Raw genomic sequence first — 23,913 nt, 5'->3', positions numbered from 1 at the left:
ATTCTTACCTTCTCTTGACCTTTTCATTGAGAACTGTCGGCGCGACAATAGTCATCTCAATTTCTCTGCTCCTCTCACCCACTCTAATCTCTCTCTCTCTGAACTTGCTGCTCTCCGTTCTCTCAGGTCCAACCCTGACATTGTCATCAAACCCGCTGACAAGGGTGGTGCTGTTGTTGTCTGGCGCACTGACCTCTACCTCGCGGAGGCTGAGCGTCAACTCGCAGACACTTCCTCCTCCCTCTCCCTGGACCATGACCCCACCACTGAACATCAAGCCAATGTTTCCAGGACTGTCACTGACCTCATCTCCTCTGGGGATCTCCCTCCCACAGCTTCCAACCTGATAGTCGCCCAACCTCGGAGTGCCCGCTTCTACCTCCTACCCAAAATCCACAAACAGAACTGGCCCGGTAGACCGATCGTGTCAGCTTGCTCCTGCCCCACAGAACTCATTTCTCGTTATCTTGACTCCCTTCTCCTCCCCTTGTCCAGTCCCTTCCCACCTACATCCGTGATTCCTCTGACACCTTACGTCACATCAACAATTTCCAGTTCCCTGGCCCCAACCGCTTCCTCTTCACCATGGACGTCCAATCCCTCTACACCTCCATCCCCCACCAGGATGGTCTGAGGGCCCTTAGCTTCTTCCTCGAACAGAGGCCCGAACAATCCCCATCCACCACTACTCTCCTCCATCTGGCTGAACTTGTTCTCACGCTGAACAATTTCTCCTTCAACTCCTGTCACTTCCTCCAAATAAAAGGTGTGGCTATGGGTACCCGCATGGGCCCCAGCTACGCCTGTCTCTTTATGGGGTATGTGGAACATTCCTTGTTGCAGTCCTACTCCGGCCCCCTTCCACAACTCTTTCTCCGGTACATCGATGATTACTTTGGTGCTGCTTCATGCTCTCGACGGGACTTGGAAACATTTATTAATTTTGCTTCCAATCTCCACCCCTCCATCATTTTCACGTGGTCCATCTCTGACACTTCCCTTCCCTTCCTTGACCTCTCTGTCTCAATCTCTGGTGATAGACTGTCCACCAATATCCATTACAAACCCACCGACTCCCACAGCTATCTCGACTACAGCTCCTCACACCCCGCTTCCTGTAAGGACTCCATCCCATTTTCTCAGTTCCTTCGCCTCCATCGCATCTGTTCCGATGATGCTACCTTCAAAACCAGTTTCCTCTGTCATGTCCTCCTTCTTCCTTAACCGAGGTTTTCCACCCACGGTCGTTGACAGGGCCCTCAACCGTGTCCGGCCCATCTCCCGCGCATCCGCCCTCACGCCTTCCTCCCTCCCAGAAACATGATAGGGTCCCCCTTGTCCTCACTTATCACCCCACCAGCCTCCGCATTCAAAGGATCATCCTCCGCCATTTCCGCCAACTCCAGCATGATGCCAGCACCCAACACCCCTTCCCTTCACCCCGCCCGGTGGCATTCTGCAGGGATTGTTCCCTCCAGGACACCCTGGTCTACTCCTCCATCACCCCCTACACCTCAACCCCCTCCTATGGCACCTTCCCATGCAACCGCAGAAGGTGCAACACCTGCCCCTTCATTTCCTCTTTGTTCACTGTCCAAGGGCCCAAACACTCCTTTCAAGTGAAGCAACATTACTCTTGTACTTCCCTCAATTTAGTTACTGCATTCACTGCTCCCAATGTTGTCTCCTCTACATTGGAGAGACCAAACGCAGACTGGGTGACCCGCTTTGGGGAACACCTTCAGTCTGTCCGCAAGCATCACCCAGACCTCCCTGTCGCTTGCCATTTTAACCCTCCACCCTGCTCTCTTGCCCACATGTCTGTCCTTGGTTTGCTGCATTGTTCCAGTGAAGCCCAACGCAAAATGGAGGAACAACACCTCATCTTCCGACTAGGCACTTTACAGCCTTCCGGACTGAATATTGAGTTCAACAACTTTAGATCATGAACTCTCTCCTCCATCCCCACCCACTTTCTGATCCAAATCTCTCTGTACCTTCACCCCCACCCCACCCCCACTAGGTCTATCCGTACCCTCACCCCCACTAGGTCTATCTGTACCTTCTTCCCCACCCCAACCCCACTAGGGCTATCTGTACCTTCTTCCCCACCCCAACCCCACTAGGGCTATCTGTGCCTTCACCCCCCACCACACACCCACTAGTTCTATCTGTACCTTCACCCCCACCCCCACTAGGGCTATCTGTACCTTCACCCCCACCCCACCCCCACTAGGGCTATCTGTACCTTCACCCCCACCCCACCCCCACTAGGGCTATCTGTACCTTCCCCCCACACCACCCCCACTCCAGCAATCTGTACCTTCGCCCCCACCCCACCCCCACTAGGGCTATCTGTACCTTCACCCCACCCCCACTCGGGATATCTGTACCTTCACCCCCACCCCACCCCCACTAGGGCTATCTGTACATTCCCCCCACTCCAACCCCACCCCACTCCCACTAGGGCTATCTGTACCTTCACCCCCACCCCGACTAGGGCTATCTGTACCTTCACCCCCACCCCACCCCCACTAGGGCTATCTGTACATTCCCCCCACTCCAACCCCGCTAGTGCTTTCTGTACCTTCACCCCACCCCCACCCCCACTAGGGCTATCTGTACCTTCACCCCCACCCCGACTAGGGCTATCTGTACCTTCACCCCACCCCCACCCCCACTAGAGCTATCTGTACATTTCCCCCCCTCCCCACCCCACCCCCACTAGGTCTATCTGTACGTTTCTCGTCCTGCTTTCTACCCTTCACTAGCACTTTCCTTTCGATAATATCACCACCTTCAACACCGCTTTGTTCTTTTGTCTGTGACATCTTTTGGTTATCTCCACCTATCACTGTCCCTCTATCCAGCTCTACCTGTCTCACCCTCCCTTAAACCAGCTGATGCTTCACCTCTTTTCTATATTTCCTTAGTTCTGTTGAAGAGTCATACGGACTCGAAACATTAACTGTGTCCCTCTCCGCAGAGGCTGCCGGACCTGCTGAGCTTTTCCAGCTCTATTTGTTTCGGATTTCCAGCCTCTGCAGATTGTTTTGCTTTTATGTCTGTGTTTAATACCTTGTTGTAACCTAATACATGTCTCATTTAGTTGGATATAAAAGCTCTGGAGACCTGGTGGTCTTATTCCTGAGTTTGGTGCTGCAACTCCAAACACACCGATTGGAAATCTAGGTGATGACAGTTGTTGAACATTTTGCTCTGGGATTTTAAATAACTCGGCCTCACCGACTGCTGAATCATAACAGGAGAGTCGGGACAATTTGTAGGAACTGTCGCTGGCCTTTCACATCTGGGCCAGTGGCGCAATGGATAACGCGTCCGACTACGGCTCAGAAGATTCCAGGTTCGAATCCTGGCTGGTTCGGAAAGAGCAAAGCTTTTAAACATAGTTAACAAACTCATGTTAAACTCTTGGGAGAAATATCTTTGGAAGGAGTAATTGGACAAGGAAGTATTCAATGAACGATATGGCACTAGGAAGTTCTGGGGAACAAAGGGACCTTGGCGTGTGTGTCCATAGATCTCTGAAGGCGGAGGGGGCATATTAGTGGGGTTGGTGAAAAAGGCACAGGGGACTCTTGCCTTTATCAATCGAGGCATAGATTACAAAAGTAGGGAGGTGATGTTGGAGTTGTATAGACCCTTGGTGAGGCCACAGCTGGAGTACTGTGTGCAGTTCTGGTCGCCACATTATAGGAAGGATGTGATTGCACTGGAGGGGGTGCAGAGGAGATTCACCAGGATGTTGCCTGGGGGATGAAACATTTAAGTGATGAAGAGAGGTTTGGATAGACTTGGGTTGTTTGCGTTGGAGCAGAGAAGACTGAGGGGTGACCTGATCGAGGTGGACAAGATTATGAGGGGCTTGGACAGGGTGGGTAGGGAGCAGCTGTTCCCCTTAGTTGAAGGGTCAGTCACGAGGGGGCCATAAGTTCAAGGTGAGGGGCAGGAGGTTTAGGGGGGGGAGATGTGAAGAGAAACTTTCTTACCCAGAGGGTGGTGAGGGTGTGGAATGCGCTGCCTGGGAGGGTGGTGGAGGGTGGGTTAGCCTCACACCCTTTAAAAAGCCCCTGGACGAGCGCTCAGCACCTCCTAACATTCGAGGCTGTGGGGGCCAAGTGCTGGTCAGTGTGGTTAGGGAGGTAGGTCAGGGGTTTCTCACGGTGTCCGGTACAGACTCGATGGGCCGAAGGGCCTCTTCTGCACTCGTACAGACTCGATGGGCCGAAGGGCCTCTTCTGCACTCTGTGTGATTCAGTGCAACAAGATAAAACTAATTCAGATAGATATTGGCCAACTCGCTGCAAGTTCTATGGAGGAACATCTTTGAAGAGAACTTAAGTTATTTGGTTTTGTTACAAAAGTTCAACCGGAAAGATAAATTTCTTCAAATGAGTTGAAACTAGTTTTTAAGAAGCCGAGGGGGCTTTCGAGATAAAGTCCAGGGAAAACTCCCACAGGCGCCCAGTCGAAAAGTCACTGGGGGAGACGTCTCGGGAGTGAGTTTACCTTCAAAAAGTTAACCCAATGATGGTTCCTTTGGACGGAAAAAAAGTTTCTGGAAATAAATTCAAACCGGTTATTTTTTTTTTTAAAAAATAAGTCGTGTTGGTGGAAAATTCCTTTGGATACGTTTACCTTTATCGCAAATGACAGAGCCGGGGGGGGGGGTTGTTGTTGGGTGGTGGTGGGGGTCGGGGGTGGGCTGACTACATACACAGATGCCCATTCGTCAGCTCGCCGAGGGCTTTTAGGATAGGCTCTCTGGGTGATGACGGCGTTCAACAAGAGTTAATCCCACACCTTCTGTCTCCACCGTACCCCGTCCCAGCGTGCGAATCGGGAGCCAGTCGGCCCCTCGGTGCCTGCTATCCACCCCCCCACCCAACCCCCCCCATTCGATAAGATGGTGGCTGATCCGATCGTCACCTCAAGCCCACATTCCCTGCCCACACCCCCGATAACCTTCCACCCCACCCCCCACCTCGTTCATCAAGAATCTATCTCCTTTTCCCTCCAAAAGGCTCCGCTCCCCACCGCCTTGTGAGGGAGAGAGTTCCAAAGACTCGCCACCCTCGGAGAGAGAATCGTTTCCCCTCGACTCTGTCCTAAATGGGACGACTCCTTATTTTTAAACAGTGACCCCCCCCCACCCTGTTCTAGATTCTCCCGTAAGAGGAAACATCTTTTCCACATCCCACCCTGTCCAAGACCCCCCTCAGGATCTTAAAAGCTTTCAGTCGAGTCCCCTCTCACTCTCCTGAACTCCAGCGGGTACAAGCCAACCTGTCTGACCTTCCCTCATAAAACAGGCTGCACATTCCTGGCATTAGTCTGGTAAACCATCTCTGAACTGCTTCCCACTCATTTACATCCTTCCTTAAATAAGGACACCAACTCTGTACTTGACACTCCAGATGTGGTCTCACCACTGCCCTGTATAACTGAAGCATAACCTCCCGACTTTTATATTCAACTCCCTTCACAATAAATGATAACTTTCTATCAGCTTTTCTAATGACCTGCTATACCTGCAAACTAACCTTCTGTGATTCATGCACTAGGACACCCAGATCCCTCTGTGTCTCAGAGCTCTGCAATCTCTCACCATTTAGATAACACACTTCATACTAACCTTCTGTGATTCATGCACTAGGACACCCAGATCCCTCTGTGTCTCAGAGCTCTGCAATCTCTCACCATTTAGATAATACACTTCACACTAACCTTCTGTGATTCATGCACTAGGACACTCAGATCCCTCTGCGTCTCAGAGCTCTGCAATCTCTCACCATTCGGATAACAGGCTTCCCTTTCAATCTTCCTGCCAAAATGGACGGTTTCACAATTGCCCAGGTTACCCCCGCTTTCTCAAGGGCAAGGGGTCAAAAGCGGAACAGCATAAAAAATGCAGGAACCAAAGAGGCCATCATGATGCTGGGGATGTACCATCGACCCTCAAGCGGTAAAGGGGAGATGGAGGGGGCAGACCTAGAGGGAAATTGCCGTGAAATGCAGGGGAAGTAGGAGTAGGGGTTCCACCTACATCAATACAAACTGGGATAAACTCGGTGTGAAAGGTCCGGAGGGAGCAGGGTTCTGAAAATCAATGCAGCCCAAAGCAGCCCCCAGCTCGATGGGCCTCCCATCCACAAACATTCACTCCCTCCACCCACCGACGCACAGTAGCAGCAGCGTGTGTGCCATCTACAAGATGCACTGCAGCAACTCACCAAGGCTCCTTCGACAGCGCCGCCCAACTCCGCAGCCTGGACCGACAAGGGGGTAACTTCACCCCCGGGAGAGTTCCCCCCCTCCCCCACCAGCCGCTCACCATCCTGACTTGAAACTACAGGGGGCGAGGCAGCGCCAACCAGCGAGAGAGAGAGAGAAGCTGCTACTTGTAGTTCCGGAGCTGGCCTGACAGGGGGCGGTGGAGGTTAATAACCAAGGAAAGCGGCCAATCTGTGACAATATCAAGTTTTTACTCAGGGTTTTCTTTCTGATTCAATATTCAAACTGTACAAGCCAGAGGAATGAGTGGTTACACATTCAATCCCCCCCTCTAAACTCTCTCCTCCCACTCTCCAAACTCCCTTACCCAACTCACTCCTCCCCACTCTCCAAACTCTCTTCTCCCCGCTCTCCAAGTTCTCTCCTGCCCGCACTCCAAACTCTCTCCTCCCCGCTCTCCAAACTCTCTTCTCCCCACTGTCCAAACTCTCTCCTCCCCGCTCTCCAAGTTCTCTCCTCCCCGCTCTCCAAACTCTCTTCTCCCCGCTCTCCAAACTCTCTTCTCCCCGCTCTCCAAACTCTCTTACCCCTTTGTCCTTTTGTCTATGACATCATTGACAATCTCTCCTTTCCCTCCACCTATCACTGGCCCTCTATCCAGCTCTGGTTAGGACACAATGTACAGCCATGTGTGTGTGTTTAATACCTTGTTGTAACCTAATACATGTCTCATTTAGTTGGATATAAAAGCTCTGGAGACCTGGTGGTCTTATTCCTGAGTTTGGTGCTGCAACTCCAAACACACCGATTAGAAATCTAGGTGATGACAGTTGTTGAACATTTTGCTCTGGGATTTTAAATAACTCGGCCTCACCGACTGCTGATTCATAACAGGAGAGTCGGGACAATTTGTAGGAACTGTCGCTGGCCTTTTACATCTGGGCCAGTGGCGCAATGGATAACGCGTCTGACTACGGATCAGAAGATTCCAGGTTCGAATCCTGGCTGGTTCGGAGGGAGCAAAGCTTTTAAAAATAGTTCACAAACTCCAGTTACATTTGAGGGAAAAATGTCTTTGATATTCAATGAAAACCATTCGAAGCGCCAACAACTCATCGACACCCCTGCTTGTCCCTCTGTTCCAATCCCAGCCCCAGTTGTGTATTCACTACACCCCCTGACCTTCCCCACTCTGATGCTGAAGGTTCAGTGCTCAGTAAAGGATTCAGTTTCATACCCTTACGCCCTCACCTCAATGAATTTCGTGCTCGGCACGATGCTGAACTCTTCTTCTGCAGTCTTCGTCTCCGGGCTCACTTCTTTGGGCAGGAGTCCTCTCCCCGTTCAACAGATCCTTTCACCCACCACCAATATTCTCCCTCCACCTGGACCCCTCCCTCTGGATTCTTACCTTCTCTTGACCTTTTCATTGAGAACTGTCGGCACGACATTAGTCGTCTCAATTTCTCTGCTCCTCTCACCCACTCTAATCTCTCTCTCTCTGAACTTGCTGCACTCCGTTCTCTCAGGTCCAACCCTGACATTGTCATCAAACCCGCTGACGAGGGTGGTGCTGTTGTTGTCTGGCGCACTGACCTCTACCTCGCGGAGGCTGAGCGTCAACTCGCAGACACTTCCTCCTCCCTCTCCCTGGACCATGACCCCACCACTGAACATCAAGCCAATGTTTCCAGGACTGTCACTGACCTCATCTCCTCTGGGGATCTCCCTCCCACAGCTTCCAACCTGATAGTCGCCCAACCTCGGAGTGCCCGCTTCTACCTCCTACCCAAAATCTACAAACAGAAACATTTATTAGTTTTGCTTCCAATCTCCACCCCTCCATCATTTTCACGTGGTCCATCTCTGACACTTCCCTTCCCTTCCTTGACCTCTCAGTCTCAATCTCTGGTGATAGACTGTCCACCAATATCCATTACAAACCCACCGACTCCCACAGCTACCTCGACTACAGCTCCTCACACCCCGCTTCTTGTAAGGACTCCATCCAATTCTCTCAGTTCCTTCGCCTCCGTCGCATCTGTTCCGATGATGCTACCTTCAAAACCAGTTCCTCTGTCATGTCCTCCTTCTTCCTTAACCGAGGTTTTCCACCCACGGTCGTTGACAGGGCCCTCAACCGTGTCCGGCCCATCTCCCGCGCATCCGCCCTCACGCCTTCTCCTCCCTCCCAGAAACATGATAGGGTCCCCCTTGTCCTCACTTATCACACCACCAGCCTCCGCATTCAAAGGATCATCCTCCGCCATTTCCGCCAACTCCAGCATGATGCCAGCACCCAACACCCCTTCCCTTCACCCCGCCCGGTGGCATTCTGCAGGGATTGTTCCCTCCAGGACACCCTGGTCTACTCCTCCATCACCCCCTACACCTCAACCCCCTCCTATGGCACCTTCCCATGCAACCGCAGAAGGTGCAACACCTGCCCCTTCATTTCCTCTTTGTTCACTGTCCAAGGGCCCAAACACTCCTTTCAAGTGAAGCAACATTACTCTTGTACTTCCCTCAATTTAGTTACTGCATTCACTGCTCCCAATGTTGTCTACTCTACATTGGCGGGACCAAACGCAGACTGGGTGACCCGCTTTGGGGAACACCTTCAGTCTGTCCGCAAGCATCACCCAGACCTCCCTGTCGCTTGCCATTTTAACCCTCCACCCTGCTCTCTTGCCCACATGTCTGTCCTTGGTTTGCTGCATTGTTCCAGTGAAGCCCAACGCAAACTGGAGGAACAACACCTCATCTTCCCACTAGGCACTTTAGAGCCTTCCGGTCTGAATATTGAGTTCAACAACTTTAGATCATGAACTCTCTCCTCCATCCCCACCCACTTTCTGATCCAAATCTATCTGTACCTTCACCCCCACCCCAACCCCACTAGGGCTATTTGTACCTTCCCCCCACCCCACCCCCACTAGGTCTATCTGTACGTTGCTCGTCCTGCTTTCTACCCTTCACTAGCACATTCCTTAGGTAATATCACCACCTTCAACACCGCTTTGTTCTTTTGTCTGTAACATCTTTTGGTTATCTCCACCTATCACTGGCCCTCTATCCAGCTCTACCTGTCCCACCCTCCCTTAAACCAGCTGATGCTTCACCTCTTTTCTATTCTTCCTTAGTTCTGTTGAAGAGTCATACGGACTCGAAACGTTAACTGCGTCCCTCTCCGCAGATGCTGCCGGACCTGTTGAGTTTTTCCAGCTCTATTTGTTTCGGATTTCCAGCCTCTGCAGTTATTTTTGCTTTTATGTGTGTGTTTAATACCTTGTTGTAACCTAATACATGTCTCATTTAGTTGGATATAAAAGCTCTGGAGACCTGGTGGTCTTATTCCTGAGTTTGGAGTTGCAACTCCAAACACACCGATTGGAAATCTAGGTGATGACAGTTGTTGAGCATTTTGCTCTGGGATTTTAAATAACTCGGCCTCACCGACTGCTGAATCATAACAGGAGAGTCGGAACAATTTGTAGGAACTGTCGCTGGCCGTTCACATCTGGGCCAGTGGCGCAATGGATAATGCGTCCGTACTACGGATCAGAAGATTCCAGGTTCAAATCCTGGCTGGTTAGGAGGGAGCAAAGCTTTTAAAAACAGTTCACAAACTCCAGATACATTTGAGGGAAAAATGTCTTTGATATTCCATGAGAACCTTTCGAAGCGCCAACAACTCATCGACACCCCTGCTTGTCCCTCTGTTCCAATCCCAGCCCCAGTTGTGTATTCACTACACCCCCGACCTTCCCGACGCTGATGCTGAAGGTTCAGTGCTCAGTAAAGGACTCAGTTTCATACCCTTACGCCCTCACCTCAATGAATTTCGTGCTCGGCACGATCCTGAACTCTTCTTCCGCCATCTTCGTCTCCGGGCTCACTTCTTTGGGCAGGAGTCCTCTCCCCGTTCAACGGATCCTTTCACCCACCACCAATATTCTCCCTCCACCTGGACCCCTCCCTCTGGATTCTTACCTTCTCTTGACCTGTTCATTGAGAACTGTCGGCGCGACATTAGTCGTCTCAATTTCTCTGCTCCTCTCACCCACTCTAATCTCTCTCTCTCTGAACTTGCTGCTCTCCGTTCTCTCAGGTCCAACCCTGACACTGCCATCAAACCAGCTGACGAGGGTGGTGCTGTTGTTGTCTGGCGCACTGACCTCTACCTCGCGGAGGCTGAGCGTCAACTCGCAGACACTTCCTCCTCCCTCTCCCTGGACCATGACCCCACCACTGAACATCAAGCCATTGTTTCCAGGACTGTCACTGACCTCATCTCCTCTGGGGATCTCCCTCCCACAGCTTCCAACCTGATAGTCACCCAACCTCGGACGGCCCGCTTCTATCTCCTACCCAAAATCCACAAACAGAACTGCCCCGGTAGACCGATCGTGTCAGCTTGCTCCTGCCCCACAGAACTCATTTCTCGTTATCTTGACTCCCTTCTCCCTCCCCTTGTCCAGTCCCTTCCCACCTACATCCGTGATTCCTCTGACACCTTACGTCACATCAACAATTTCCAGTTCCCTGGCCCCAACCGCTTCCTCTTCACCATGGACGTCCAATCCCTCTACACCTCCATCCCCCACCAGGATGGTCTGAGGGCCCTTAGCTTCTTCCTCGAACAGAGGCCCGAACAATCCCCACCCACCACTACTCTCCTCCGTCTGGCTGAACTTGTTCTCACGCTGAACAATTTCTCCTTCAACTCCGCTCACTTCCTCCAAACAAAAGGTGTGGCTATGGGTACCCGCATGGGCCCCAGCTACGCCTGTCTCTTTATGGGGTATGTGGAACATTCCTTGTTGCAGTCCTACTCCGGCCCCCTTCCACAACTCTCTCCGGTACATCGATGATTACTTCGGTGCCGCTTCATGCTCTCGACGGGACTTGGAAACATTTATTAATTTTGCTTCCAATCTCCGCCCCTCCATCATTTTCACGTGGTCCATCTCTGACACTTCCCTTCCCTTCCTTGACCTCTCTGTCTCAATCTCTGGTGATAGACTGTCCACCAATATCCATTACAAATCTACCGACTCCCACAGCTACCTCGACTACAGCTCCTCACACCCCGCTTCCTGTAAGGACTCCATCCCATTCTCTCAGTTCCTTCGCCTCCGTCGCATCTGTTCCGATGATGCTACCTTCTAAAACAGTTTCTCTGACATCTCCTCCTTCTTCCTTAACCGAGGTTTTCCACCCACGGTCGTTGACAGGGCCCTCAACCGTGTCCGGCCCATCTCCCGCGCATCTGCCGTCACGCCTTCTCCTCCCTCCCAGAAACATGATAGGGTCCCCCTTGTCCTCACTTATCACCCCACCAGCCTCCGCATTCAAAGGATCATCCTCCGCCATTTCCGCCAACTCCAGCATGATGTCACCACCAAACACATCTTCCATTCACCCCCCCCCGGTGGCATTCTGCAGGGATCGCTCCCTCCGGGACACCCTGGTCCACTCCTCCATCACCCCCTACACCTCAACCCCCTCTTATGGCACCTTCCCATGCAACCGCAGAAGGTGCAACACCTGCCCCTTCACTTCCTCTCTGCTCACTGTCCAAGGGCCCAAACACTCCTTTCAAGTGAAGCAACATTACTCTTGTACTTCCCTCAACTTAGTTACTGCATTCGCTGCTCCCAATGTTGTCTCCTCTACATTGGAGAGACCAAACGCAGACTGGGTAACCCGCTTTGGGGAACACCTTCACTCTGTCCGCAAGCATCACCCAGACCTCCCTGTCGCTTGCCATTTTAACCCTCCACCCTGCTCTCTTGCCCACATGTCTGTCCTTGGCTTGCTGCATTGTTCCAGGGAAGCCCAATGCAAACTGGAGGAACAACACCTCGTCTTCCGACTAGGCACTTTACAGCCTTCCAGAATAAGGGTATCTGTACCTTCACCCTTACCCCACTAGGGATATCTGTACCTTCACACTTACCCCCACTAGGGCTATATGTACCTTCACGCCCACCCCACCCCCACTAGGGCTATCTGTACCTTCACCCCCACCCCACACCCCCACTCGGGCCATCTGTACCTTCACCCCCACCCCACCCCCACTAGGGCTATCTGTACCTTCCCCCCAACCCCACTTGGGCTATCAGTACCTTCACCCCCACCCCACCCCCACTAGGGCTATCTGTACCTTCACCCCCACCCCACCCCCACTAGTGCTATCTGTACCTTCACCCCCACCCCACCCCCACTAGGGCTAACTGTAACTTCACCCCACCCCCACCCCCACTAGGGCTATCTGTACCTTCACCCCCACCCCACCCCCACTAGGGCTATTTGTACCTTCACCCCCACCCTAACCCACTAGGGCTGTCTGTACCTTCACCCCCACCCCACCCCCACTAGGGCTATTTGTACCTTCACCCCCACCCCAACCCACTAGGGTTATCTGTACCTTCACACCCACCCCGCCCCCACTAGGGCTATCTGTACCTTCACCCCCACCCCCACTAGGGCTATCTGTACCTTCCCCCCACCCCCACTAGGGCTATCTGTACCTTCACCCCACCGCACCCCCACTAGGGCTATCTGTACCTTCACCCCCACCCCCACTAGGGCTCTCTGTATCTTCAACCCCACCCCCAATAGGGCTATCTGTACCTTCACCCCCACCCCACCCCCACTAGGTCTATCTGTACCTTGCTCGTCCTGCTTTCTACCCTTCACTAGCACATTCCTTAGATAATATCACCACCTTCAACACCGCTTTGTTCTTTTGTCTGTTACATCTTTTGGTTATCTCCACCTATCACTGTCCCTCTATCCAGCTCTTCCTGTCCCACCCTCCCTTAAACCAGCTGATGCTTCACCTCTTTTCTATTTTTCCTTAGTTCTGTTGAAGAGTCATACGGACTCGAAACGTTAACTGAGTCCCTGTCCGCAGATGCTGCCGGACCTGCTGAGTTTTTCCTGCTCTATTTGTTTCGGATTTCCAGCCTCTGCAGTTTTTTTTGCTTTTATGTGTGTGTTTAATACCTTGTTGTAACCTAATACATGTCTCATTTAGTTGGATATAAAAGCTCTGGAGACCTGGTGGTCTTATTCCTGTGTTTGGCGCTGCAACTCCAAACACACCGATTGGAAATCTAGGTGATGACAGTTGTTGAACATTTTGCTCTGGGATTTTAAATAACTCGGCCTCACCGGCTGCTGAATCATAACAGGAGAGTCGGGACAATTTGTAGGAACTGTCGCTGGCCTTTCATATCTGGGCCAGTGGCGCAATGGATAACGCGTCTGACTACGGCTCAGAAGATTCCAGGTTTGAATCCTGGCTGGTTCGGAAGGAGCAAAGCTTTTAAAAATAGTTCACAAACTCCAGTTACATTTGAGGGAAAAATGTCTTTGATATTCCATGAAAACCATTCGAATCTCCAACAACTCATCAACACCCCTGCTCGTCCCTCTGTTCCAATCCCAGCCCCAGTTGTGTATTCACTATACCCCCTGACCTTCCCCACTCTAATGCTGAAGGTTCAGTGCTCAGTAAAGGACTCAGTTTCATACTCTTACGCCCTCACCTCAATGAATTTCGTGCTCGGCACGATGCTGAACTCTTCTTCCGCCGTCTTCGTCTCCGGGCTCACTTCTTTGGGCAGGAGTCCTCTCCCCGTTCAACGGATCCTTTCACCCACCACCAATATTCTCCCTCCACCTGGACCCCTCCCTCTGGATTCTTACCTTCTCTTGACCTTTTCATTGAGAACTGTCGGCGCGACATTAGTCGTCTCAATTTCTCTGCTCCTCTCACCCACTCTAATCTCTCTCTCTCTGAACTTGCTGCTCTCCGTTCTCTCAGGTCCAACCCTGACATTGTCATCAAACCCGCTGACAAGGGCGGTGCTGTTGTTCTCTGGCGCACTGACCTCTACCTCGCGGAGGCTGAGCGTCAACTCGCAGACACTTCCTCCTCCCTCTCCCTGGACCATGACCCCACCACTGAACATCAAGCCAATGTTTCCAGGACTGTCACTGACCTCATCTCCTCTGGGGATCTCCCTCCCACAGCTTCCAACCTGATAGTCGCCCAACCTCGGAGTGCCCGCTTCTACCTCCTACCCAAAATCCACAAACAGAACTGGCCCGGTAGACCGATCGTGTCAGCTTGCTCCTGCCCCACAGAACTCATTTCTCGTTATCTTGACTCCCTTCTCTCTCCCCTTGTCCAGTCCCTTCCCACCTACATCCGTGATTCCTCTGACACCTTACGTCACATCAACAATTTCCAGTTCCCTAGCCCCAACCTCTTCCTCTTCACCATGGACGTCCAATCCCTCTACACCTCCATCCCCCACCAGGATGGTCTGAGGGCCCTTAGCTTCTTCCTCGAACAGAGGCCCGAACAATCCCCATCCACCACTACTCTCCTCCGTCTGGCTGAACTTGTTCTCACGCTGAACAATTTCTCCTTCAACTCCTCTCACTTCCTCCAAATAAAAGGTGTGGCTATGGGTACCCGCATGGGCCCCAGCTATACCTGTCTCTTTATGGGGTATGTGGAACATTCCTTGCTCCAGTCCTACTCCGGCCCCCTTCCACAACTCTCTCTCCGGTACATCGATGATTACTTCGGTGCTGCTTCGTGCTCTTGTCTGGACTTGGAAACATTTATTAATTTTGCTTCCAATCTCCACCCCTCCATCATTTTCACGTGGTCCATCTCTGACACTTCCCTTCCCTTCCTTGACCTCTCTGTCTCAATCTCTGGTGATAGACTGTCCACCAATATCCATTACAAACCCACCGACTCCCACAGCTACCTCGAGTACAGCCCCTCACACCCAGCTTCCTGTAAGGACTCCATCCCATTTTCTCAGTTCCTTCACCTCCATCGCATCTGTTCCGATGATGCTACCTTCAAAAACAGTTTCTCTGACATGTCCTCCTTCTTCCTTAACCGAGGTTTTCCACCCACAGTCGTTGACAGGGCCCTCAACCGTGTCCGGCCCATCTCCCGCGCATCCGCCCTCACGCCTTCTCCTCCCTCCCAGAAACATGATAGGGTCCCCCTTGTCCTCACTTATCACCCCACCAGCCTCTGCATTCAAAGGATCATCCTCCGCCATTTCCGCCAACTCCAGCATGATGCTACTACCAATCACATCTTCCCTTCACCCCCCCCGGTGGCATTCCGCAGGGATCGCTCCCTCCGGGACACCCTGGTCCACTCCTCCATCACCCCCTACTCCTCAACCCCCTCCTATGGCACCTTCCCATGCAACCGCAGAAGGTGCAACACCTGCCCCTTCACTTCCTCTCTGCTCACTGTCCAAGGGCCCAAACACTCCTTTCAAGTGAAGCAACATTACTCTTGTACTTCCCTCAATTTAGTTACTGCATTCGGTGCTCCCAATGTTGTCTCCTCTACATTGGAGGGACCAAACGCAGACGGGGTGACCCACTTTGGGGAACACCTTCAGACTGTCCACAAGCATCACCCAGACCTTCCTGTCGCTTGCCATTTTAACCCTCCACCCTGCTCTCTTGCCCACATGTCTGTCCTTGGCCTGCTGCATTGTTCCAGTGAAGCCCAACACAAACTGGAGGAACAACACCTCATCTTCCCACTAGGCACTTTACAGCCTTCCAGAATAGGGCTATCTGTACCTTCACCCCCACCCCACACCCACTAGGGCTATCTGTACCTTGTTTGTCCTGCTTTCTACCCTTCATTAGCACCTCCTTTAGCTAATATCACCACCACCAACACCCCTTTGTCCTTTTGTCTATGACATCATTGACAATCTCTCCTTTCCCTCCACCTATCACTGGCCCTCTATCCAGCTCTGGTTAGGACACAATGTACAGCCATGTGTGTGTGTTTAATACCTTGTTGTAACCTAATACATGTCACATTTAGTTGGATTTAAAAGCTCTGGAGACCTGGTGGTCTTATTCCTGAGTTTGGATCTGCAACTCCAAACACACCGATTGGAAATCTAGGTGATGACAGTTGTTGAACATTTTGCTCTGGGATTTTAAATAACTCGGCCTCACCGACTGCTGAATCATAACAGGAGAGTCGGAACAATTTGTAGGAACTGTCGCTGGCCTTTCACATCTGGGCCAGTGGCGCAATGGATAACGCGTCTGACTACGGATCAGAAGATTCCAGGTTTGAATCCTGGCTGGTTCTGAGGGAGCAAAGCTTTTAAAATTAGTTCACAAACTCTAGTTATATTTGAGGGAAAAATGTCTTTGATATTTCATGAAAACCATTCGAAGCGCCAACAACTCATCGCCGCCCCTGCTTGTCCCTCTGTTCCAATCCCAGCCCCAGTTGTGTATTCAATACACCCCCTGACCTTCCGCACTCTGATGCTGAAGGTTCAGTGCTCAGTAAAGGACTTAGTTTCATACCCTTTCGCCCTCACCTCAATGAATTTCGGGCTCGGCATGATACTGAACTCTTCTTCCGCCATCTTCGTCTCTGGGCTCAATTCTTTGGGCAGGAGTCCTCTCCCCGTTCAACGGATCCTTTCACCCACCACCAATATTCTCCCTCCACCTGGACCCCTTCCTCTGGATTCTTACCTTCTCTTGACCTTTTCATTGAGAACTGTCGGCGCGACATTAGTCGTCTCAATTTCTCTGCTCCTCTCACCCACTCTAATCTCTCTCTCTCTGAACTTGCTGCACTCCGTTCTCTCAGGTCCAACCCTGACATTGTCATCAAACCCGCTGACAAGGGTGGTGCTGTTGTTGTCTGGCGCACTGACCTCTACCTCGCGGAGGCTGAGCGTCAACTCGCAGACACTTCCTCCTCCCTCTCCCTGGACCATGACCCCACCACTGCACATCAAGCCATTGTTTCCAGGACTGTCACTGACCTCATCTCCTTTGGGGATCTCCCTCCCACAGCTTCCAACCTGATAGTCGCTCAACCTCGGACGGCCTGCTTCTACCTCCTACCCAAAATCCACAAACAGAACTGCCCCGGTAGACCGATCGTGTCAGCTTGCTCCTGCCCCACAGAACTCATTTCTCCTTATCTTGACTCCCTTCTCTCTCCCCTTGTCCAGTCCCTTCCCACCTACATCCGTGATTCCTCTGACACCTTACGTCACATCAACAATTTCCAGTTCCCTGGCCCCTACCGCTTCCTCTTCACCATGGACGTCCAATCCCTCTACACCTCCATCCCCCACCAGGATGGTCTGAGGGCCCTTAGCTTCTTCCTCGAACAGAGGCCCGAACAATCCCCATCCACCACTACTCACCTCCGTCTGGCTGAACTTGTTCTCACACTGAACAATTTCTCCTTCAACTCCGCTCACTTCCTCCAAATAAAAGATGTGGCTACGGGTACCCGCATGGGCCCCAGCTATGCCAGTCTCCTTATGGGGTATGTGGAACATTCCTTGTTGCAGTCCTACTCCGGCCCCCTTCCACAACTCTTTCTCCGGTACATCGATGATTACTTCGGTGCCGCTTCATGCTCTCGACGGGACTTGCAAACATTTATTAATTTTGCTTCCAATCTCCACCCCTCCATCATTTTCACGTGGTCCATCTCTGACACTTCCCTTCCCTTCCTTGACCTCTCTGTCTCAATCTCTGGTGATAGACTGTCCACCAATATCCATTACAAACCCACCGACACCCACAGCTATCTCTACTACAGCTCCTCACACCCCGCTTCCTGTAAGGACTCCATCCCATTCTCTCAGTTCCTTCGCCTCCATCGCATCTGTTCCGATGATGCTACCTTCACAAAAGGTTCCTCTGACATGTCCTCCTTCTTCCTTAACCGAGGTTTTCCACCCACGGTCGTTGACAGGGCCCTCAACCGTGTCCGGCCCATCTCCCGCGCATCCACCCTCACACCTTCTCCTCCCTCCCAGAAACATGATAGGGTCCCCCTTGTCCTCACTTATCACCCCACCAGCCTCCGCATTCAAAGGATCATCCTCCGCCATTTCCGCCAACTCCAGCATGATGCCACCACCAAACACATCTTCCCTTCACCCCCCCAGTGGCATTCTGCAGGGATTGTTCCCTCCAGGACACCCTGGTCCACTCCTCCATCACCCCCTACACCTCAACCCCCTCCCACGGCACCTTCCCATGCAACCGCAGAAGGTATAACACCTGCCCCTTCACTTCCTCTCTGCTCACTGTCCAAGGGCCCAAACACTCCTTTCAAGTGAAGCAACATTACTCTTGTACTTCCCTCAATTTAGTTACTGCATTCACTGCTCCCAATGTGGTTTCCTCTACATTTGAGAGACCAAACGCAGACTGGGTGACCCGCTTTGGGGAGCACCTTCAGTCTGTCCGCAAGCATCACCCAGACCTCCCTGTCGCTTGCCATTTTAACCCTCCACCCTGCTCTCTTGCCCACATGTCTGTCCTTGGTTTGCTGCATTGTTCCAGTGAAGCCCAACGCAAACTGGAGGAACAACACCTCATCTTCCCACTAGGCACTTTACAGCCTTCCGGACTGAATATTGAGTTCAACAACTTTAGATCATGAACTCTCTCCTCCATCCCCACCCACTTTCTGATCCAAATCTATCTGTACCTTCACCCCCACCCCAACCCCACTAGGGCTATTTGTACCTTCCCCCCACCCCACCCCCACTAGGTCTATCTGTACGTTGCTCGTCCTGCTTTCTACCCTTCACTAGCACATTCCTTAGGTAATATCACCACCTTCAACACCGCTTTGTTCTTTTGTCTGTAACATCTTTTGGTTATCTCCACCTATCACTGGCCCTCTATCCAGCTCTACCTGTCCCACCCTCCCTTAAACCAGCTGATGCTTCACCTCTTTTCTATTCTTCCTTAGTTCTGTTGAAGAGTCATACGGACTCGAAACGTTAACTGTGTCCCTCTCCGCAGATGCTGCCGGACCTGCTGAGTTTTTCCAGCTCTATTTGTTTCGGATTTCCAGCCTCTGCAGTTATTTTTGCTTTTATGTGTGTGTTTAATACCTTGTTGTAACCTAATACATGTCTCATTTAGTTGGATATAAAAGCTCTGGAGACCTGGTGGTCTTATTCCTGAGTTTGGAGTTCCATCTCCAAACACACCGATTGGAAATCTAGGTGATGACAGTTGTTGAACATTTTGCTCTGGGATTTTAAATAACTCGGCCTCACCGACTGCTGAATCATAACAGGAGAGTCGGAACAATTTGTAGGAACTGTCGCTGGCCTTTCACATCTGGGCCAGTGGCGCAATGGATAACGCGTCCGTACTACGGATCAGAAGATTCCAGGTTTGAATCCTGGCTGGTTCGGAGGGAGCAAAGCTTTTAAAAATAGTTCACGAACTCCAGTGACATTTAAAGGAAAAATGTCTTTGATATTCCATGAAAACCATTTGAAGCGCCAACAACTCATCGCCGCCCCTGCTTGTCCCTCTGTTCCAATCCCAGCCCCAGTTGTGTATTCACTACACCCCCTGACCTTCCCCACTCTGATGCTGAAGGTTCAGTGCTCAGTAAAGGATTCAGTTTCATACCCTTACGCCCTCACCTCAATGAATTTCGTGCTCGGCATGATGCTGAACTCTTCTTCCGCTGTCTTCGTCTCCGGGCTCACTTCTTTGGGCAGGAGTCCTCTCCCAGTTCAACGGATCCTTTTACCCACCTCCAATATTCTCCCTCCACCTGGACCCATCCCTCTGGATTCTTACCTTCTCTTGACCTTTTCATTGAGAACTGTCGGCGCGACATTAGTCGTCTCAATTTCTCTGCTCCTCTCACCCACTCTAATCTCTCTCTCTCTGAACTTGCTGCACTCCGTTCTCTCAGGTCCAACCCTGACATTGTCATGAAACCTGCTGACAAGGGCGGTGCTGTTGTTGTCTGGCGCACTGACCTCTACCTCGCAGAGGCTGAGCGTCAACTCGCAGACACTTACTCCTCCCTCTCCCTGGACCATGACCCCACCACTGAACATCAAGCCATTGTTTCCAGGACTGTCACTGACCTCATCTCCTCTGGGGATCTCCCTCCCACAGCTTCCAACCTGATAGTCGCCCAACCTCGGACGGCCCGCTTCTACCTCCTACCCAAAATCTACAAACAGAAACATTAATTAATTTTGCTTCCAATCTCCACCCCTCCATCATTTTCACGTGGTCCATCTCTGACACTTCCCTTCCCTTCCTTGACCTCTCTGTCTCAATTTCTGGTGATAGACTGTCCACCAATATCCATTACAAACCCACCGACTCCCATAGCTATCTCGACTACAGCTCCTCACACCCCGCTTCCTGTAAGGACTCCATCCCATTCTCTCAGTTCCTTCACCTCCATCGCATCTGTTCCGATGATGCTACCTTCAAAAAAGGTTCCTCTGACATGTCCTCCTTCTTCCTTAACCGAGGTTTTCCACCCACGGTCGTTGACAGGGCCCTCAACCGTGTCCGGCCCATCTCCCACGCATCCGCCCTCACACCTTCTCCTCCCTCCCAGAAACATGATAGGGTCCCCCTTGTCCTCACTTATCATCCCACCAGCCTTCGCATTCAAAGGATCATCCTCCGCCATTTCCGCCAACTCCAGCATGATGCTACTACCAAACACATCTTCCCTTCACCCCCCCCGGTGGCATTCCGCAGGGATCGCTCCCTCCGGGACACCCTGGTCCACTCCTCCATCACCCCCTACACCTCAACCCCCTCCCACGGCACCTTCCCATGCAACAGCAGAAGGTGCAACACCTGCCCCTTCACTTCCTCTCTGCTCACTGTCCAAGGGCCCAAACACTCCTTTCAAGTGAAGCAACATTTCACTTGCACTTCCCTCAATTTAGTTACTGCATTCGGTGCTCCCAATGTGGTCTCCTCTACATTGGAGGGACCAAACACAGACTGGGTGACCCGCTTTGGGGAACACCTTCAGTCTGTCCGCAAGCATCACCCAGACCTCCCTGTCGCTTGCCATTTTAACCCTCCACCCTGCTCTCTTGCCCACATGTCTGTCCTTGGCCTGCTGCATTGTTCCAGTGAAGCCCAACACAAACTGGAGGAACAACACCTCATCTTCCCACTAGGCACTTTACAGCCTTCCAGAATAGGGCTATCTGTACCTTCACCCCACCCCCACCCCCACTAGGGCTATCTGTACATTTCCCCCCCTCCCCACCCCACCCCCACTAGCTCTATCTGTACGTTGCTCGTCCTGCTTTCTACCATTCACTAGCACTTTCCTTTCGATAATATCAGCACCTTCAACACCGCTTTGTTCTTTTGTCTGTGACATCTTTTGGTTATCTCCACCTATCACTGTCCCTCTATCCAGCTCTACCTGTCTCACCCTCCCTTAAACCAGCTGATGCTTCACCTCTTTTCTATATTTCCTTAGTTCTGTTGAAGAGTCATACGGACTCGAAACATTAACTGTGTCCCTCTCCGCAGATGCTGCCGGACCTGCTGAGTTTTTCCAGCTCTATTTGTTTCGGATTTCCAGCCTCTGCAGTTTTTTTTGCTTTTATGTGTGTGTGTTTAATACCTTGTTGTAACCTAATACATGTCTCATTTAGTTGGATATAAAAGCTCTGGAGACCTGGTGGTCTTATTCCTGAGTTTGGATCTGCAACTCCAAACACACCGATTGGAAATCTAGGTGATGACAGTTGTTGAACATTTTGCTCTGGGATTTTAAATAACTCGGCCTCACCGACTGCTGAATCATAACAGGAGAGTCGGGACAATTTGTAGGAACTGTCGTTGTCATTTCGCATCTGGGCCAGTGGCGCAATGGATAACGCGTCTGACTACGGATCAGAAGATTCCAGGTTCGAATCCTGGCTGGTTCAGAGGGAGCGAAGCTTTTAAAAATAGTTCACAAACTCCAGTTACATTTGAGGGAAAAATGTCTTTGATATTCCATGAAAACCATTCGAAACGCCAACAACTCATCGCCGCCCCTGCTTGTCCCTCTGTTCCAATCCCAGCCCCAGTTGTGTATTCACTACACCCCCTGACCTTCCCGACTCTGATGCTGAAGGTTCAGTGCTCAGTAAAGGTCTCAGTTTCATAAACTTACGCCCTCACCTCAATGAATTTCGTGCTCGGCACGATGCTGAACTCTTCTTCCGCCATCTTCGTCTCCGGGCTCACTTCTTTGGGCAGGAGTCCTCTCCCCGTTCAACGGATCCTTTCACCCACCACCAATATTCTCCCTCCACCTGGACCCCTCCCTCTGGATTCTTACCTTCTCTTGACCTTTTCATTGAGAACTGTCGGCGCGACAATAGTCATCTCAATTTCTCTGCTCCTCTCACCCATTCTAATCTCTCTCTCTCTGAACTTGCTGCTCTCCGTTCTCTCAGGTCCAACCCTGACATTGTCATCAAACCCGCTGACAAGGGTGGTGCTGTTGTTGTCTGGCGCACTGACCTCTACCTCGCGGAGGCTGAGCGTCAACTCGCAGACACTTCCTCCTCCCTCTCCCTGGACCATGACCCCACCACTGAACATCAAGCCAATGTTTCCAGGACTGTCACTGACCTCATCTCCTCTGGGGATCTCCCTCCCACAGCTTCCAACCTGATAGTCGCCCAACCTCGGACAGCCCGCTTCTACCTCCTACCCAAAATCCACAAACAGAACTGGCCCGGTAGACCGATCGTGTCAGCTTGCTCCTGCCCCACAGAACTCATTTCTCGTTATCTTGACTCCCTTCTCCCTCCCCTTGTCCAGTCCCTTCCCACCTACATCCGTGATTCCTCTGACACCTTACGTCACATCAACAATTTCCAGTTCCCTGGCCCCAACCGCTTCCTCTTCACCATGGACGTCCAATCCCTCTACACCTCCATCCCCCACCAGGATGGTCTGAGGGCCCTTAGCTTCTTCCTCGAACAGAGGCCCGAACAATCCCCATCCACCACTACTCTCCTCCATCTGGCTGAACTTGTTCTCACGCTGAACAATTTCTCCTTCAACTCCTGTCACTTCCTCCAAATAAAAGGTGTGGCTATGGGTACCCGCATGGGCCCCAGCTACGCCTGTCTCTTTATGGGGTATGTGGAACATTCCTTGTTGCAGTCCTACTCCGGCCCCCTTCCACAACTCTTTCTCCGGTACATCGATGATTACTTTGGTGCTGCTTCATGCTCTCGACGGGACTTGGAAACATTTATTAATTTTGCTTCCAATCTCCACCCCTCCATCATTTTCACGTGGTCCATCTCTGACACTTCCCTTCCCTTCCTTGACCTCTCTGTCTCAATCTCTGGTGATAGACTGTCCACCAATATCCATTACAAACCCACCGACTCCCACAGCTATCTCGACTACAGCTCCTCACACCCCGCTTCCTGTAAGGACTCCATCCCATTTTCTCAGTTCCTTCGCCTCCATCGCATCTGTTCCGATGATGCTACCTTCAAAACCAGTTCCTCTGTCATGTCCTCCTTCTTCCTTAACCGAGGTTTTCCACCCACGGTCGTTGACAGGGCCCTCAACCGTGTCCGGCCCATCTCCCGCGCATCCGCCCTCACGCCTTCTCCTCCCTCCCAGAAACATGATAGGGTCCCCCTTGTCCTCACTTATCACCCCACCAGCCTCCGCATTCAAAGGATCATCCTCCGCCATTTCCGCCAACTCCAGCATGATGCCAGCACCCAACACCCCTTCCCTTCACCCCGCCCGGTGGCATTC

The 23,913-nt window shown here is 51.8% G+C and overlaps 5 non-coding genes across 5 annotated transcripts; all 5 read left to right on the top strand.

The window, feature by feature from the left end:
* Positions 1-3,312: 3,312 nt before the first annotated feature.
* trnar-acg lies at positions 3,313-3,385 on the top strand. The gene has a single exon. It is a non-coding gene; the product is annotated as a tRNA-Arg (tRNA).
* A 3,810-nt stretch (positions 3,386-7,195) lies between these two features.
* On the top strand, positions 7,196-7,268 carry trnar-acg. The gene has a single exon. It is a non-coding gene; the product is annotated as a tRNA-Arg (tRNA).
* A 6,235-nt stretch (positions 7,269-13,503) lies between these two features.
* On the top strand, positions 13,504-13,576 carry trnar-acg. The gene has a single exon. It is a non-coding gene; the product is annotated as a tRNA-Arg (tRNA).
* Positions 13,577-16,356: 2,780 nt separating this feature from the next.
* On the top strand, positions 16,357-16,429 carry trnar-acg. Its single transcript has one exon. It is a non-coding gene; the product is annotated as a tRNA-Arg (tRNA).
* A 5,562-nt stretch (positions 16,430-21,991) lies between these two features.
* On the top strand, positions 21,992-22,064 carry trnar-acg. Its single transcript has one exon. It is a non-coding gene; the product is annotated as a tRNA-Arg (tRNA).
* The last annotated feature ends 1,849 nt before the right edge of the window (positions 22,065-23,913 follow it).

Source organism: Carcharodon carcharias (genome assembly GCF_017639515.1).
Source record: "Carcharodon carcharias isolate sCarCar2 chromosome 27 unlocalized genomic scaffold, sCarCar2.pri SUPER_27_unloc_11, whole genome shotgun sequence".
Lineage (NCBI taxonomy): Eukaryota > Metazoa > Chordata > Chondrichthyes > Lamniformes > Lamnidae > Carcharodon > Carcharodon carcharias.
The sequence above is the reverse complement of the archived record's forward strand: the minus strand, read 5'-3'. Positions and strand labels throughout refer to the sequence as shown.